Below are 18,832 nucleotides of genomic sequence, written 5' to 3' on the forward strand. Positions count from 1 at the left end.
GCTGCTTTTTCAAAATATGACTCTTGAAGTCTGGTACTCTAATCTTGTGTTTCTAATACATTAGTTAGATTCTTTCTGTGCCATGATTTTGGTCAGTTACCTAGATTGAAAAGAAGACTGAGAAAGGAACTCACCTGTAAGGAATATGTCAGGTCAATCAGTAGGGAAATGGCAAAAACAAATTTTAGTATATTTATGCTATATAAGTGATAGCATAGTTAAAAATGATGAGATACAAAATAAGTTCTAACATGGTAGAGCAAAATCACAGTATAAATGTATAAAAGCATTTTTCATATCATTTGTGTAAAAAGCAGTCACCAAGCAATGCTATATCTTTTCCCTGTGAGGACACATATGTGGATGCAAATGATTAGAATAAGGTCTTCAGATCTTTCAAGATGCATTCCAAACCATACCAACACCCTCAGGAAGGAGAGAACAGAGGTACCAGGAATGAGCAGTGTTAAAGGGGATTTGAGTCTTATCTACATTGCTTTAATGTGAAAAGAAAAATGAATTCATGGAATTCTTCTATAATTAAAGATCAATTTTAAAAATGTAAAAGAATAACTTCAGCTTTAGGAAAGGCTACGGTGGTTCCCAGATAGACTTTTACTTATTTCTTGGTGCATACAATCCCTTATTGCCTTTTATTCACAACTACAGTTAGAATTGAAAGGTAAATTCTCCTGGACTAGGTCACAAGGAGATCTCACCTTCCAGTAGAATGTAAATGAGTGAGTGTTTCCTTGAGATCATCTTTTGTTTGGGAGGTGGTCGGGCTGCAGGCTCAGAGCTGAGGAAGCATTGGTTTTCCTGCGGTATAATACTTAGTCAGCTTTACATTTCTTCTGGGGGTTGCCCTGGTTAAGTGGTCAGTCTCTCAGCAGAGTTTTTCCAGTTTTTAATATTTTATTCTTCTTATTATTTTTTGCTGGAGTCTACACCCAAAGTCCTGTCCAAGCAGCTTACCTCTTTGGTAAATTTTTATAGAGTCCAGACTTTTTGGGAAGCCAAAGCAAAACCAAACATCAAGCCAAGAAACAACCCCACTGCAGTGGTGACAGTATGTCCCCTTATTAATGACCTCAACAGTCTGTAAATTCTGATGACCAAGAAACACGTCATCTCAGTTGAAATACAATCCAGAAACTGCAAACCTGCATGCGTTTAGCACCCAGTCTGCCAGGGAACTGGATCTCCGGGACCTCCCAGTGGAAATGACATGGAGATAAGTTAGTGACTCCACATGCTCTGTGTACTTCAGTGTATCTGGGCTGATTCACGGTCATCGCACTGCCTCAAGAGGATTTGCTGCAAAATCTCTGAGCTCAGGGAAATGAAGGAATTGAGAAATTGGGCAAATATTGGGGCTGGGTGGTCTAAGAAAAAGCTGGGCAGGGGAGAACGTGGGACAGTAAGATGAGATGGTGCGAGAAGAGTGGGCAGCAGAGCAGGTGAAGGAAGAGCCGAAAGCTGCAGAGGGTCTGGAGAACGAGATGGTGAGCCGGGTAGAGTGAGTTCTAGATATGCAAGTTTGTTGAGATGAGGCCTCACTGTGTCCCTGAGGCTATTTCCAGTTTAGGTTCACCTTTCTCTCTCACCCAAGACAATCATGCCCCAAAGCTACTTCCATAAACAGATACTCTAAGTGGCCACAAAGTACTTTCTCTGTGAGCTGAACTGCGGACTAGCTCCACTTTCAACCAGATGGCTACCCTCTGACTCTTCTTAGTAGACAGAGAGCTGCCCCAAGGGCCACATTTTGACTTTCCTGGGTCCTAGAGACTTTTTGCTTTTGTGGGCCCCTCCTCCTAAAAATAGTGTTAAACATTACATTTTACAATTGTGTTGGAATAAAGGCAAATATATTATATCTTAAAACTCTTTGATTTTAAACTTCATTTTTTTCTTCTGATTTTAAAGGAATGAGAACATTTTTGTTGACCAGCCCCCTGGCCCTCCCCCACTCCCTCCTGCAAAAGTACTGTGAACCGGAGGCACTATGGCTACAGTGCCTGATGGAGAAGTCATCCCTGCCCCAGATGATTGACACCTTCTTTGTTTTCTCCTATAAATAAATTTAGCCTTGAATCATAAGCTTTCCAGGAACTCCTAATCTGGCTCTTCTCTGATTTTAAGTTTCCTGATGTTCTTTTGGCTATGCCCCCTGCTTAAATAAATAAATAAATAAAAGCATAAAATCTGATTTAAAGATCAGAGTTTAGTGGCCTTTAAATCTCAAAGGGTTTGTCAAGATAAGATAGAAAATCAAGTCCCTGTTAATGAGTAATTACCATGTGCCATTTAATAAATAATCCTGTAAATTCCTGTGAGTCAGATAGTGTAACCCTTTTAAAGGATGACCTTTCACAAAGGGCCTTTATGTGTAAAGGAACATGTTTGAAGTCACACACCAGACTGAGTTGGAGATCTCCGAGATTGAAGCTCCCTGTCTCTTCCCTCTGCCCTCGCTGGTCCCTCTGCTTGGAATTCTCTTCCGCCAGATTCTGACCCTGGCGGGCTCCTTGTTTCCTTCAGGCTCAATTTATGAGGAACCTGCTCCGAGGGCAACCCTTAGGTCCTTCTTGATTATATGACACAATGGTAGTATCTGGCATGGGGTTTTCCATTATCTGGCATTCTTTCTCATTTTCTTTCTCTCTTGCATGTGTGTTCATATTACATAACAGTCTCTTTCTCCCTTCCTCTCACCCCCATCCAAGTATATGAACTCTATGACAGCAAGGACCTTTTCTCTCTTCTTTACTGTAGGCCTGGCACACAACATGAGGTCAGTAAAGAGTTATTGATGGAATGACTCAGAATCCAAAGCCTGTATGCATATAACCAACATACTGTCCTGCCTCTGGGGAAGGCTTTTTTTTTCCTTTTCTTTAAATTTGATACAACCAAGCAAATTTTAAATTGAGGTGGTGTGACTTAATGAACAGGAAGCACAGGCCCAAAGTTCACAGGCTACATGAATTTTGAGAAATTGTTTGACCTTATGTTTTGATTTCTTAAAAAAATAAAACCCAAGAATGAGAGAACAGTATCTCCCACTCTAAATATAAGAAATAATAGAAAAATGAAATGCACCTTTAAAGTGTACAAATAATAATATTAATGAAGATTAAGGTAGCCTGAGGAATGTTGTCATGGAATACTCGAGACATGGCTCATCAATAGCACAGTAAGCAGTGAGCTCTGAGATTGTCCATTATGAGGTGCTTTCTGGAGAGAGCTCTGAAAAGCCAGAAAGAAACAATGACTCAGCCAGTATTACTCACCTCTGATGCAAAGAACTGTGAGTTCTGGGCGTTGTTTTCACATTCAGTGTTGCCATCACCTGATGCTACAGGAGGTACGCCTGGGGCCTGAGAGTCCTGTCCATGTGGAAGACAAGACTTTCCACAGAATCGAATGAAATCTAAGCTGTGGGAGGTTTGGGGAGCTTCTCTGGATCTTTTACATCATTTAACCAAATCCGATAGCTAGACACCAGAGCTACTTCTGCTGCTTCTGTGTCAAGAGGGTGAAATAAGAATCAGAACCTGGGCAGACACTTGTGTCAGCAGCCTTTGGGGTCAAAGGTGGGAGCTCTGCATGGCTGGGGAGCATCCTGGAGTCCTGGCAACGATCCTCTCATGGTAGAAACCATCTCTAGGGTCCCAGGCTGTACATCTTGACACTGATGATCTAATGGCTGCTGGATTTTCACTTGCACAGTCATTGCCCTCTCAACGTCCAGCTGATCACTTTGCAGAGCACTTTGGGACAAGTAGGGTCTAATTCTGCCCCAGAATAACAGAGATTGATAAATATTTAAGGCTTTATGGAGGTTTACATATATAACTCTTTTGCAATCATAGAAGAGTATATTCAGAGCAGGTATTTTCCAGTTAAACACACGCATCTATGTATATTTGACTCTAAAAATATCCTTTTGTAATTGCAGCCTTCAAAGAAGTTGGCCAACATTAACCAGACAACGATGTTGGCAGATGCCTTTTGTTGTCTAAAGAACATAACTGGGGAGGCTGAGCGACTCCTCTTCTGTGTCAGATTGGAAAGCCCCTCTTGGCAGTGGTTTGGCTGTGCTCTGTTTGCCTTGCTTACAGCATAGCATACCCTATTCTGTAAGAGAAGGCTTGTGAAGCTGTCTGCATCAGCACTCATTACGGTATCATCTTCGAGCCTCAGCTTTTTTTATTCAGAGTGGTTAGGGCATAGACACACTTGGGACCCATTTGTTTGTATTTTGCATAAGGAGCCTTGTATTTTATTAATTCATCAGAAAAAAATGTGCTTTAGTGACTGATTCTTTGGGAGGAAATTCAGCGTCTCATTAGAGATCATGATGGTAGCCTAATACAATTATGTATGTCAGACTGAATGACATTTGACATTATGGGGTGAGGGATTCTCTCTAAATGGGACATGACTTAGGACAATGATAAACCCAGGATAGTCTCTGTTTCATTTTTTTTCCCCTTCAAACAGAAATGTAGATCCATGAGGAATGTGAAAAATACAAAACCTTAGGGCTCGCTGGTATCTCCTTAGTAGCTGACTCAAGTGCACTGCTCACTAAATTCTCTTGTTTAAGGCTATGACTTGGTGGTGGGAAAAAAAGAGTTAGAAATTATGTTGTCCTCTGTGTAGGTGTCCAGGGGTCCTAGGAAAATAATATCTCAAGCAAAGCTCTATGGCACAGAAAGTTTGACCGAAAAACCAGTCCAGACTCAGTTGATAGGCTCAAACAAACAGGCTTGTATATGCATGTCAGTGAAGAAGAAGTGACCCGCATATACATTAAAGGTATATCATTATTTAAAATTCCCCATTCATTCAAAAGAGGCCTGCCAAATTGTTTCATACGTCCTTTGAAGTTTTGCTAGTCTATCCTGTTAACCAACACCTCACTTCACCTCTTACCAGACATTTAGGCCTCTTCTCTTTCACTTTTCCTTATGTTTCGGACACAGGTCTAAAGGTTTGCTGTGCCTGAAGTTTTGTTACCGAATTGGTTGACTGCACCAGTGCCAGGGAGGTTATTTTTCCATTCGGTTTATTGCAGACAATAATGAAACTGATGCTGAGACTGGGACAGTACAAGCTTTACTCAGTGGCCAAAGAATGGAGAAGTGGGAACCTAGTTCACAAATCAACTTCTCAATTCAATTCTGGAGGAGACATGATATATATAGGAAGGTCTAGGTAAAAGGGAGGGAATTGGAAAGGGTGGGAAGAATACTCATGGGGTGTGGTTTGGACCCAGAACTGATGCAATACTTCAGTCCTTGTGTGGGCTTTTCTCGTTGTTGTCATGGCAGTCGTCAATTGTCATGGCACTGGTAGGTGTGTCATTTAGCATGCTATTATATTACAATGAGCATATAATGAAGATCAAGGTCTATTGGATGTCAGATCTGCCACCATCTTGGGCCTTGTTGGTTCTACCCAGTTCTTGGATTTTTCTCTTTGCAACTTCCTCCCAAAACTTAGATAAGAGGAATTCGTTTCTATTCGAGGGAGGGACAGGGGTATGATTCTGGGGCAACAGCCTTGGTAACAGTTTGACCAAAGACCAAAGCAAAGAAGACCAATGACAAAATTCAAGAAGTGTTTGAGAGGTATTGTGGTACAGCGAATTTGATTAAAAGCCAGACTATAATGGACTTGCTTCCCGATCTTGGGAAAAATCATTTAAACTTGATATCTTCAGTATTACCTTCTGTCTGTTCAGATGACCAAGGGCTTCTCCTGCACAACAACTATGAATTACCCTTTCTCCCTCTCCCACATGGTGCCCAGCACAAGCTCTTTGTATGGCAGGGGTCCAGCAACATATGACTGTGATGTTAATTCTTAAAGATAAGTATTATTCTGTGCTCGAGGCATTTGCTTAGCTTTATTTCTTAGCATTAATAAGAGTAAAAATGTTTCTCTACATAGGTAGATCTAGCTTAAGACACTAAAGAGATTTGGAGAATTTTTGACAATTTTCGCTAATATAATCAAATTTTAAATATAAATGAGAATACTTTCACCTTCAAGAGTTCTGTTATAAATGGTGTGGTAAAGCAGGCAAGATCTTTTTGCAAATGAATTCACACCAGTTTTCACATCCACATGTTATTTTAATAAACTACCTTTGCTTAAAATAAGATACACATGAAACAGGAGGGAAGTGGGCAGGGGACAACTTTTAAAAGAATGACATAGCCATAGGACATGACAAAAACTGGTTAGAACCAACTAGGTCCAAGATGGTGGAAGATTAGACTTCCAGTAGACCTTAAGCCTCATTATACTCTCATTGTAATACATTAGCATAAGCTAAATGACACACCCACCACGCCTTGGCAGTTCTGAGGCCAACCATAAAAGGTCAAAAAGTGGGCAGTGGCCCAATTCCTGAAAATCTCTGCCCCTTCCCCCAAATAATTGGAATAATCCTCCCACTCATTAGCCTATGAACTTACCCAGCCCATAAAACCTAACCACGCCATATTTCGGGGCCCGCTCTTGCCTTCTGAGATGGCCCACACTCTGTCTGTGGAGTGTGTTTCTCTCTAAATAAACCCACTTCTTACCTATCACTTTGTCTCTCACTGAATTCTTTCTGCGATGAGACATCAAGAGCCTGAACTTCATTAAGTCCTGAGACCAGATGTGTGATCTCAGTTAAAAAGTTGTGGGTTCAAGTCCCAATCTGGATTTTGCCTGGGTTTGGGTCCCGGCGCATGGGTTCAAGTCCTAATCTGAGTTGCGCGGTTTCACATCCGTGTGAACCAACATCTTATACGCACATATTTAGAATTCACCTAGAGACGTCTATTAAAGAGAGGGGAAAAACCAAGATATGTCTGATTTAGAAGTTCACCCACCTGCATGCCAGGAGAGAGACCTTCCTAATTGCTAAGCCTTTCTAATTTGCATCCGCTTTGTTTCACAGCAGATCAGACTGTCTGGAAAGCAGGGGGGAGAAGTGAGTGTGTTACACTCGCCTCAGAAGGCACTCTTGATGGTAGCAGAGCAGAAGCCAAGCTGTTTCTAACAAATGTGCTTAGTTGCTATGAATGTTTTTATGAAACCTCCTGTGCACCAACATTTTTAGCTCTCCATGGATCTTACTAGTTATCTCTGAGAAAGCCAGTGACCAGTAGCTCCTCTGGGGAATCTCTGTTCCAGCTTTAAGCCAAATTCCCTGTGCAGGTCCAGAGGAACTACTGACAATGGCTTTGCTAAAAAACACACCTTGGACCTGTAGGTTTATCTCTCAAGGGGTGAATTCTCTTACTGAGTTCTCTGGAACAAGCTGTAAAGTTCTTTGGCTACAAGACACTACTCTTTCAACAAGAATGACATTAGGGTTTGCCTAGACGGAAGACCTTTGTGAAAAGCTAGCTTTAAAGTAAATACCATAAAACATTTTTTAATGCCACTCGAGCGTGAGAGAGTGTCCTCTTCACTGTGTGTGGCCAAACCATGCTCAAGAACTTTCCTCCCAGCTCTGAAAAGGGGCATGTGGAAGTGATTGTCAGGAGAAGGGAGCAGCTGTAGACACAGGGTGAAGAGTCCGCAGCGACACCCCAAACCAGTTCTGGAAGCTAGGGAACAATGTCAGTTCTGTTGTCCAGGAATGCAAACTCAACACAGCGATTTCCTGTAGACCCCAAGAGATGAAGGCAGCAAAAGACTGAAGTCCAGACTACAGGGATATCTTTGCTTTTCTGTGCAGACAATATGCATGACTCCCTAGTGATTCTTTAAAACGAATATGCAGCGTTCATGCACGGACCACGTCTAGTTAGGTAATGTTAGCGTGAGGGCTAGATTCTACTTGTGAAGGGTTAGGATATACACAACTTTGAGTAAGTGACATCCCAAGGTTAGAAAATATGTTTGAACTGGGAAAATGTTAAAACAAAACAGAAAAGTAAATTGGGTGAAGTTGTGATTCAGTGGTCATGAAACCCTGAAGTTTTCACTGAAAATGCACGATGCAGTCCTATTATGAGAGACAAACTAGATTAAGCTCCTCCGACATCAGAATCATTTCCAGTGTTTAAAGTCTTAATAGTTAGTAATAGGGTAAAGACGGCCAACTGGACTCTGGGTTAAATGACAAAGTCACCAGCCCATCTCAGTGATCTTTACTTTTTCACTTTCAGAATGTTTGGGTGCTGGACAAACAGCCTGAACTCAGGTTATCTACTCATTTATGTTAATATTTATTATTTTTTCTTTCTCCAGACCATCCCTCCAGCTAAAGCTGCAGTGGGTCTGAGACGGGGAAATAGCTGCTTCTGACAACCCTCTGGGGAGCTGAATTTTGCAGATGGGATCTATTAGTTGCATTTCTAAGCTTGAGAGATCATCTTCCCTTTACCTTAAAGGTAAAACTTTCCTCTCTGATAATCCGCAGAGTGATTTTCTAATCTGCAATTTAGATTACTGGGACCATCTGGGTACATTTGCAAAGCGTGCTGTGTTGTTTTGGAAATAGGTGTCTGGCTATACATCTAAATGTGTCTCCTCCCCCCCCCCACCGCTTTATGGACTCTGTTTTCCAAGTCCCATTTTAAAACATGGAATGGGTTAACCTCAGCATAAATCAGAGACAGACGATTGCTAAAAAGAGGCTTTCATTTAGCCACCGATTTTAGCGTGGAACTTAAAATGGGAACGTCTTTAGAAGTATTTTAGGTCGAAGGATAAAAACAGACACACCAGAGGGAGATTTGCCAACCATATAAATACATAGGCATTAAGCCCCCTATACGGAAACCAAATATAAATGGAAAGACAATGAGTAAACTGCACATATAAACAGACAAACCCCCAGTGGATAACTCATAAAGATCTGACAACAAGGACCGTATGTCTTTAAAAGTCTCAGCTTTTCTACTCAAGTAATGTGTTATTTGTCCCAGGTTCGCAGTTCACTTATCCCACTCAACATCCTCCTTGGCACTGTTCAGTTTGTCTGCTGTCTACCCGTTTGGGCTTTTGGCAAATGGAGATGCTCTCAACAAGAACAGCTTTTGAGTGTTATTCAGACCCCTGATGGGCCTCAGATTGTATAAAACAAGGATTTGTAGCTCTTGAGGGATGTAGCTCTGTTTGAAGCAAAATATCTTCTCACTTCTTGCCAGCACTTACACGTGGGGAGCTAATCCCAGAGCAGGCACTTTCTTTCTTACAGTTACCAGCGCATAAGTCATTTTCCCAGAGTTTGGGGAGAGGTGAGCAAACATTAGAAAGCTGACGAATGGTCTCTGATCATCTACTTAAGCAAATCCTGAGCTGTGTTTTCCCATATGAAATAGTCTCAGGTAAATACAAGTTAGGAATCCCTCAAACCACTTTTTTTTTTTTTACTATCAAATGAAATGACATATGTGAAAGTGTTGTAAAGCTGTAAATCGCTATGCAAGATTATTATTGTTAGAGGGAAGAGAGGGGCTGTAAAAATTGACTTCGGAAGTCATGACTTGGGGCTGATGGCAAGCTAGAAACCGCTTAGGTTCTTAGAAGATGTGTTCCCACGGCACTGAGCAAATCTTTATTCTTCACTTAATGGTCTAGTCACATGATGCCCAAACTTATTCAGTTTTTTGTCAACAGATATTAAAATGTCATTCCATGTTATGATCTCTGGAGTTGTTACGTTTCCCATCCTGTTTGGAAACAATTATTACTTTGAACAGTTTTCATCCCTTGAGCTCCCCAGTTTCTTTGACTTCTTTGGTGTGCCAGGACCCAGGCTGTGACGAGCATGCTTAGTTTGCAGAGAAGGGCAGGGAGCCCGGCGGGGGCTGTGGACAGACAGGCCAGTGAACGTTGTGGCACACACCAGTACAGCTGGCCATCCGGTGGCCTTGCTGTGAGCGATTGCCAGACTGAGCCTTCTAAAGCGGCAGCTGTTTACAAGAAGAAGGTGGAATATTCAGCCAGAGCAAGGACAAGGGGCAGCACAATCCCTTACAAAGGGGTCGGGAGGCAGGGTGCTTTACCTTGCTCGGAATTATTCAAGAGACTCAATAGCTTTGCATAGCAACGGAAGGCTTATTGACAGGAGTTAAAGGCTCCGGGACAGCCACACACAAAGTCATTAACCCCCTGCGGGAAAGTGTGAAATCATCCTGTATTGGGGGCTGGGTTAACTTGTGTGGCCCTATTGAGGCCATTTCCCCCCTGGCCAGTTGAGAACCAATCTCTCCCTTCTTTCTGAATAATTAGTGAGTTTTGGGCCCCATGCCGCCAAAACAGTTGAGGTCCCAGCTTTTTCTTCCTTACTCAGGGGCCCTCATTCCCCTCCTCACAGAGTTGTGTAGTTAGCTACTGTCTCTACACCCTGCTGGGAAATGAGCTCTCACAAATCCTCCCACCTTGACTTTAGGAGGAAATGCTTGTCCCCCCGCTTCTCTCCGTTCCCCCCTCATCCCCCCCTCCCCCGCCGCCCTGCCGCAAGGAGCTGCAGAAGTCTTATTTCTCCTTCTCCTCCAGCAAGGAACTCTTGCATTTGGAGGGGTCAGATTTTTATTTAGTACAAAGAAATGAGGGGAGTCTTCTCTAAGTAACTTGTTCGTAACCACATGAGCCATTCTAACAGTAGTACTTTGGACAAGTCACTTAGCCTCTGAGTCACTTTCTACGGATGCAGTAGAAACAAAAACAATTCCTAGGGGAAGGTATCAAGGGAACAACCAAAAGTCTCTCCCAACTGGTTGGCAGACCTCGTGCCTGGGGTTAGCTGGGTAAACATCCAGTATAACGGAAAGAGCAGGGACTTGGAAATTATACAAACATGGATGTAGTGTTAGCTCTGGTGCTTTTGTAGCAGAGCAATATCAAGCAATTAACTCGTTTATCCTTTCTTGAGCCCTAGTTTCCCTCCTTGTAAAACGGAGTGGCTAATGCCTACTTAATAGAAGAAAGCGGAAACAACCTAGGGACTGCAAATAGGGAAGCAGTGAAATAAATTGCGGTACATCTATAGTAGGGAGTACTATACCAACTCTAAAAATAGATAGAGATGTATATACTGATGTGGAAAGACGACTAAAAATAATAAGTGGATAAAAGCAAGATGGAGGGCAATGTGTGTGTTAGCGTTCCTTTTCTGTAAATATAAAGGAATTTTACCTAGGGACATATGCATCCTAATATGTACATAACAAGCAGGGGGTGGTAGGAATCATAAGAAACAGTTAAAAGTTAGCTTGAGGGAGAGGGATGAATAGTTAGGTGTCAGGAGGAAAGTTTACACTATTTATATTTTTATCTGTTGTTTAAGTTCTCTAGCCAGGTCCATGTATTACTATTATTTTTTAGCATCAGCAGAGTTTATTTGCATAGTAAGATTATGGATCTTTCTTCCATTTCATGTTTTTCTGGATTAAAAAATGAAAACTTTTGAAACTGATGTGAGAATAAAATTACATGTATCAAATGCTTGAAGCACAGAAGGGGCTTGGTGAATGTTAGTGCAATAAAACAGAAGGAATGACCTGAAAGTTCTTTTTATCAACCTTTTTCATAAATAGATACAATTTTTAAAAATAGTGATCATTACTGTCTATTAGATACCATTTATTATTTTTATTACTAGAGAGCATTTTCTGTCTACCCGTTTCTCTGTCATCTTTGGTCTGTGGATGTGGGGAAAGGTCACTGGATTGGTCGTAGGACCAGATTTGCCAACAAGTATTGTGATTTGCGGCAGGATGGTCGTCTAATTTTTCTAAGCTTCAGTTTCTTCAGCTTTCAGTTAGTCAGGAATCTGGGTGATCTCTAAATTCCCTCCAAACTTGAAATTCACATATCCATTTGCTGATGATATCGGCTTAACTCAAAAGCAAGAGCATGCAGTGGTGGACTGTCTGGAGATCCAAGGCAAGAGAGAGAAGAAATGTCATAAAGATAAGCTTGAGGTTGGGAAAGTTTCCTAAGACAAGACCCAATCTTTTACAATTCACACAGCCACTAACTCACTTACTCTGTTTTTTGGTCCGAAATTTTAAGCTGTTTCTACCAAAGAAGCCATAGAAGCAAAGCTCTGTCCCTGCTATAAAAGGCGGCTAGGATAATTTTATGTTTCCTTGGGTTGTGTTTTGTTGGCTGTTTTTTCTTTTCAGTGATTTGTTTAAAATCTAAAAGACAAGGTCAGCGTTTTGGAATACATATTTATCTTCTCCATCTCCTATTTGGTGGAGTAGATAAAGTCAATTCTCTTCTCCAGAGCAGTCCCTAGTAGGGAGCAGGCCTGTCCAACTGAGGCCTACTTTATCATATATGGGGGATATGTATGTATCTAATCTATGTAAAATAAAATAAACCTATGGTACAGAGTACTGTGGGCCCTGCACCAAGAGCAAGGTATGGGACAACTATCCCACTCGCCCCTTTCCAAGGGAACAGCTAACCCTCATCCTTCTCTTCAGCAGCCGAGCAATCCGTGAATCAACTTGCAGGCTTTTTCCAAGCTCCAAATGTGTGCAGGCATTATGGCCTTCCTTCCAGTCTTGATATTGTTCTGGCAGCCTGGTGGGCTCCTGTGTGTAGCTGCAGGAAGCTGGGAAACACTTTGTTCCCTCCCTGAGCCTGGCTTCCCCGGGAGCGGAGATGTGTAAGAGCAAGCAGTGGGCCTGGAGGACTCTGCGCTGTTGCCATGGTCACTTCCCAGCGTGCCAAGGACAAGTCCCCGCATCCTCTGTGAGACTTCATTAGGGACAGAGCAGCGTGTGACTGACTGCAGGCCTCGACACTTCATAAGACTGGGGCCTGGCCTTTTTCCTTCATGGAGTTTTGACTCATGAGTGGAATGGAGGTGATCTGGGGCCAATAGACCAATGCGTTCCTGACGCAGAAATAAACACACTAACACTTAAAACACCCTTGATAGGACCAACAAGCAAAATTGTAACAATGAGAATATTGTTTTATAACCAAAACAATGATCTGAACAAATCACTGACATGATTTACGTCCTTGTAATCATCCTACACCCAGGAATTTTGACTTTTTTCACATAACATGACTTGATGAACATCTTCCCATGTGACTTTGTGGCCTTCATAACTAGTTACACTACAACTTAAAGGAAAATCAACATGGTTGGTCTTAGGGCCCCCAGGTACTAGCCTCCAAGACATAGGACATGATAGAGAAAGACTAACTGGATCATATAAAATGTCTCTAATTTGGATTAGATTGTATTTTACGTACGAGAGAGTTTGCCCCTGCTTATGAGGGAGTCCCAGACTTTATTATCTTTTCCTTCAAGGCAAGTCCATGGATCTCTCTGCTTGTCTCCATGCAATGTGCTGAGAGTGGCAATTGCTTGTCTCTTTCTCTTGTCCTCAGCCGGGGGGACGTGTTCCTCATTAGTAGGAAGTAACACCCCACCACCTGTCTCACTAGACACATGACCGGGGGCCTCAGGTAGGATTTCTCAATGTCCCAACCTCTTTCCCCAAAGTCATTAAGCACTCCCGTCAGAAAGAATGAGACTACCTTTTTTTTTAATTTCAAGGGTTCTGATAAGTATGCAGAAGTCAGAAAAGGTACCCAGAATTCAGGCAGATTAGTCACTTGGTTCCCGAATGTAGGAAATTTCCATGACATTGATTCTCCTCCCGTTTTGAGTGGCTCAGGAGGTGGGGCAGTTCCTGACTGTGGGATAGACACAGGGAAATCTCCATTTCCCTGAGCCGAACTCTGATTCTCCCTGCCTTTGACTGGCTTTAACGTGTGAGGTCCTGGGCGGGCCTTGGGGGAGAGATGTGCATCTGGGTGAAAGCTGTGTTGTGAGGGCAGCACTCCCACAGCCAACCAGGATCCTCCTTCCTCCCCTCTGGAACGTTCCCACCAGCTCCCTGGATCCCTCCTCAGTGCCCCTTGGGTGCAGCAATGCAGGCTGTCTGTGTGGCGCCTGCCAGCCATGTGCACCGGGGCTGTTTGTCACTGCTTGGAGCCCACCTGCTCCTGAGAGAGGGAGGCTCTCTGAGCACGAGGTAGCCTGTGTGAAGACGTGGGCATGGCTGAGAGCATAGATTCCCATTGGGGGTCCTGTACGCCCCCCAGGAGAAGCAGTCCCTGGATTCCTAGGCACAGAGCAAAGAAAAGCCTTTTGTGAGACCAACCACGCCTAAGAAAACTGGGAGCCCCATGTGGCTAGTACACAGGGATGTCGGACAGAGAAGGGAAGCAGGGATTGTTAAAAAAACGCTGACAAAACTTTCAAGTTCAATGGCTCTGAATCACATCTGAATAGTAGAGCCAATGGTCATGGCAACAGCAGTCCTAATTAAGGGGGGGGGGTCACAATTTTATTCGAGTCAGCTGGGGGAGAAGGAGAAGGGTGATTTTTCTTGGTTTGATTGTTTTCAGCTTACAAAACAAATCCTGCTTCCCCCTACAATTATGTGAAATTACTGTCTCCAAAGAAATATTTTACATATGGATGCCCTCTGATCTGTCTTCCCCGACCGACCTGTCTTTCATGCAGCCTGAGAGGGTCCTTCGAGGTACCGCAGGGGTGGGAGGCAGGAGGTGGGCCCAGGCCCACTGACAACTAGCTGGTTTAAAGAGTATAATCTGACTGTATCCTGCAAGTAGTTACTGTGATCTTTTCTACCAATAATCATGCTTGGCAGAAAATACGGGGGGAAATCACTGCAAGTCAACACTGCTGAAAGATAAGATGTTATGATCTTCTGCTGATTACGTGCCTGCAATTAAGAACTTGGGGCTGATCGCTCAAAGCTTCCAATACGTAGAATCAGTAGCCATTGTAGTTGAAATGCTGCATCCTGTGACCTGTTTTTAATGGACTTTCCTCCTCACTCTTCAAAGCAGGGCTCGGTCAAAGCCACCAGCTTCTGACTTTGAAGCTCTCTTGAAAAAGAGAGAAAAAAACAAAGGACAAGAGTCAAGGGCTTTCAACTGCATATGGTTTAGGCCAAATTTACAAATGTCTTTTTTTAAAAAAATTCCCTAAAAGTTACTTTTAACGAGTTCTTTGATCTAGAAAAACAAAAGCAGAAACTAAGACACCCTGTACTGATCATGTTTAAAAACATTATTTAACAGTTGGTCTAGTCACAAATGTCTGCTTTTCTAATTTTTTCCTGAAGATTGAGGCTTAACATTTCTGATAGGTACAGAATAGCAGATCAAAAAAAAATTTTTTTTTCCTTCAAAATACCTCTTTCTCTAATGTAATAATCACATCCGGCCAATGGCCGGTGCTATTGGACAGACTCTTTGCTGAACCCTATGGGCAGCCAGCTGTGGCTCAGTTATTGTTCTGGGCTCATGGTCTCTGTTCAGGGAACACATCATTATCTATGACCACCTTAAATTATAATATTTATATTACAAAAATAAAATCCCAATAATTTAACATGCAATTGATTATTTGCCAAATTCAGACATACATGAAAAATGCTTGTAAATTTATGGAAGGAAACAAGATATACTAGCCCATCTTGGAAGGCATATTTTGAAAACAGACTCAGATAAATGCTCAAAGCTTAAAAAAAGGGCCTCCTTGGAAATGCTAATAAGACTTGCAAAGTCTTCATTTTGTAAGGGCTAGGATACACTGCAGCCCACTTAGTGTGATGCCTGTTCATGGATCTTCAAGTCAAAACTAACATGTGTTTTTATCTTGGCATCACCTTCTCATTCTGACATATAGAAGGTCGTGGGTTCTGTATAGAGCACTAAGCCACATTTGGATAATGCTTTTCCATTTCCAAATGGAAATGGGGACCCCCCTCCCCAATTTTTCTGATCACCTTAATACTTAATTCCAATCTTGTGAGGTAAGTACTGTTGTTATCTGTATTTTATAGATGTAGATGCTGAGGTTCACACAGATTTTAGTACGTTTATCTAAGTAGATGAGCCAAGACCAGATCTTCTGATATCACATCTTTGTATATACTATGTGCATCTCTTCTCTCAATGCTTCTAGGCTTAGTGTCCAAAGGAGTAGCGTGGGGCAGTGTCCATCCTGTGCCTATATGCTGATACTCTAGTCAAAATCCTATACATTCTTGGGAATTCCCTGGCGGTCCAGTGATTAGGACTCTGTGCTTCCACTGCAGGGGGCCTGGGTTCAATCCCTGGCTGGGGAACTAAGATCCCGCAAGCCTCGCAGCATGGCGAAAAACAAACAAACAAACAAAATCCTATACATTCTTTACTCTGGGAAACGTGTGTGTCCCATGTTACCAAAAAAAGACATTATATGACCTTCAAATTCATTCATTCAACTTTTTTGGTCACCACTGTGAGCCAGACTCTATTCTAGACATGAGGATACAGCAATGAACAGATAGAAAATGTGTCCTTCTTCTTAGATGGGGGACAACAGAAAATAGATGTGTAAAAACAAAAACACTTCCTGATTGTTATAAGCGTTATGAAGGAAGCAGAGCAAGGGACTATATTAGGGACGTCGAGGGAAGTGAGTTGGAGGGTAAGGTGGTACGGGTGGTAGTATTGTTAATTGGGTGTTTATTGTCAACCTGCCTCAAAACATTCAGTCACGTATTATAAGTTCTGTGCCAACATATGGATTCAGCTAATGCACGGCATGAGATCTTTCATACGGAATGGTTTTTATTTTCAGATTAAAAAAAAGAAGCTAAGAGAGAGGTCAAGGAGCTTGGCCAAGGTCACACAGGTGATTTGTGCAAGGTTACGGCCAAGATCTAGGTTTTCTGACTCCCATGATCAAGCTCCTTCCATCACACTGTACAGCGTTTATCTGCAAGAGCCAAGCACCCTCGACATGGCAGCTTAGCCGGTCCTTCTGCCTGATGCCGAAGGCCAGGGAAACCCAAGCAGGGAGACAAACAGCGTGTTCTTGGTAGCTCCGAGCCACATTCCCTGACAGCGAGCTCACCCTGAGCGTGCTGGTGTGCACGCAGCTTATCACAGGTTTCCAGATTTTTGGTGGTAAAAACTGAGTATGCATGTGGCAGTAGGGCATGGATTTTTCTGGGACTCTGAGGACCTCTGGGCTGTGTTGATGCTTTGTGGAGAATTATAGACAAAGGGTTTGGCAAGGCTGATGGTTCTCAGGTCACGTGTGCCATGGAAACCCAGTCAGGTCAGCTTAGATTGAAACAGTCTTTTGGTGCGATTCCCAGCAGCTCACCTCTCCATCTCTGTGGAGGAGACCTGGAAACACAGACTGGCCTCAAACAAAGCCACTCGGCCACGTGTGCCAGTCCTGTTGTTTCAGCTCATTTCATCATTTTTGGCTCCACCCTTGGAAAAGTACTTTCATATAATTGCGACAGCAAAATGTTTTATTTTCTTGCCATAGAAAAAAATGCATGTTCATCGCAGACAATTTAGAAATTATTGAAGAACACAAAGAAGAAATGTAAATCACTCACTCTAACCTGATTACCTGACAATGATCATTAGTAAATGGAAAGTAAAGCCCCAGTATATTTTTCCATGACTTAAGATACCTTTTAAAAAATAGAAAAAAATTGGACTCTACCATAAATTGCATTGTAATTGGCTAATTTTTAATTTTTTAATACCATCATCATAATGATTTAATCTGAATTTTTATCGACTGTCTACTACAACTCAGCTACAGAGATTCTGTGCAACAGCTGCTTCAATTCCTATTTTACTGCTGAAGAAACAAGGATTCTGAGATTGTTTATTCTTCTTCTTCATTGTCTCATTAGATGACCTCATTCCTGGCCGAGTCTCACAGTTCATTTGTAAGCTCTAGCTTGAAATTTTATTCTCAGCCCTGACCTTTCCTCTCAGCTTTAGACTTTCATATCCAGTTGCCTACTTGACATCTCAGTTTGGATCTCAAAGGTACCTAGGACTCAACCCATCCAAAGTCATGCACCGATCCTCTGCATTGTGCAGTGTGAGGGCCTGCACCTCTGTCATCACAGCCTTGGTCTGAGCTACCATCTTAGCCGGTCTCCAACAATACACTCTTGACCTTCTTGAATTTATTCTCTACACAGAGCCAAAGGATCTTTTCAAAATGCAAATCCTATTATACTACCACACACTTACAGCCCTTGAATGACTTTCCTCTGCTCTTCAGGTAAAGACCAGAATCCCTAACATGACCTACTAAGCCAGCATGATCTGTCTGTCTCCCCTGCCTCAGTTCACACCGTGCTCCCCACACTCTGCATCCTAATCATGTGGACATTATTTTAGTTCATTTATTGACCAACTAAACCTCAGCAGGGTTTTTGCACTTGCTGTTCCTTCTAACTGGAATGCTCTTCCCACCATCTTGTTTATTCTTTGCCTGGATAATTCCCACTTTCTCTTTAGATGTCATCTGCCTCAGCACATGAAATAGAGGAGGGAAGATTGCATAACTTGCCCAAAGGCACAGGGCTACTAAATGGCAGCTCTTGGCCTCGAATTCACATTCCCAGACTCCAAGTTTGGTGATGTTTCCTTTGCCTCTTGCCCCTGGGTTAAGTGTAAAAACTTGAGCTGTAGTTCTCTGAAATCTCTGTGAAGTTTCCCACAGAGGTGGAGGCTCATCTTCCAAGTTTAAGAATGTACTAGGAATAATGCAGAACTGGTCTGAAGCGTCCCTGACGTCTCCTAGGCTCAGTCCTTCTCTCTCTCAGCATCAGGCAGGATGCCAGATCTCATGGAGCAGTGATTCTGTGACAAGTTCATCAGGGAGCATTGGATTAAGATTCTCATGTTGACAGCAATTTTATCTTGTGAAGTTGCACAAAGCCTGCCTTATGCATTCCTTTCACACCTGGAAGGATTGAAATATATTTCT

Source organism: Mesoplodon bidens (assembly GCF_964165515.1).
Source record: "Mesoplodon bidens genome assembly, chromosome: 4".
NCBI lineage: Eukaryota > Metazoa > Chordata > Mammalia > Artiodactyla > Ziphiidae > Mesoplodon > Mesoplodon bidens.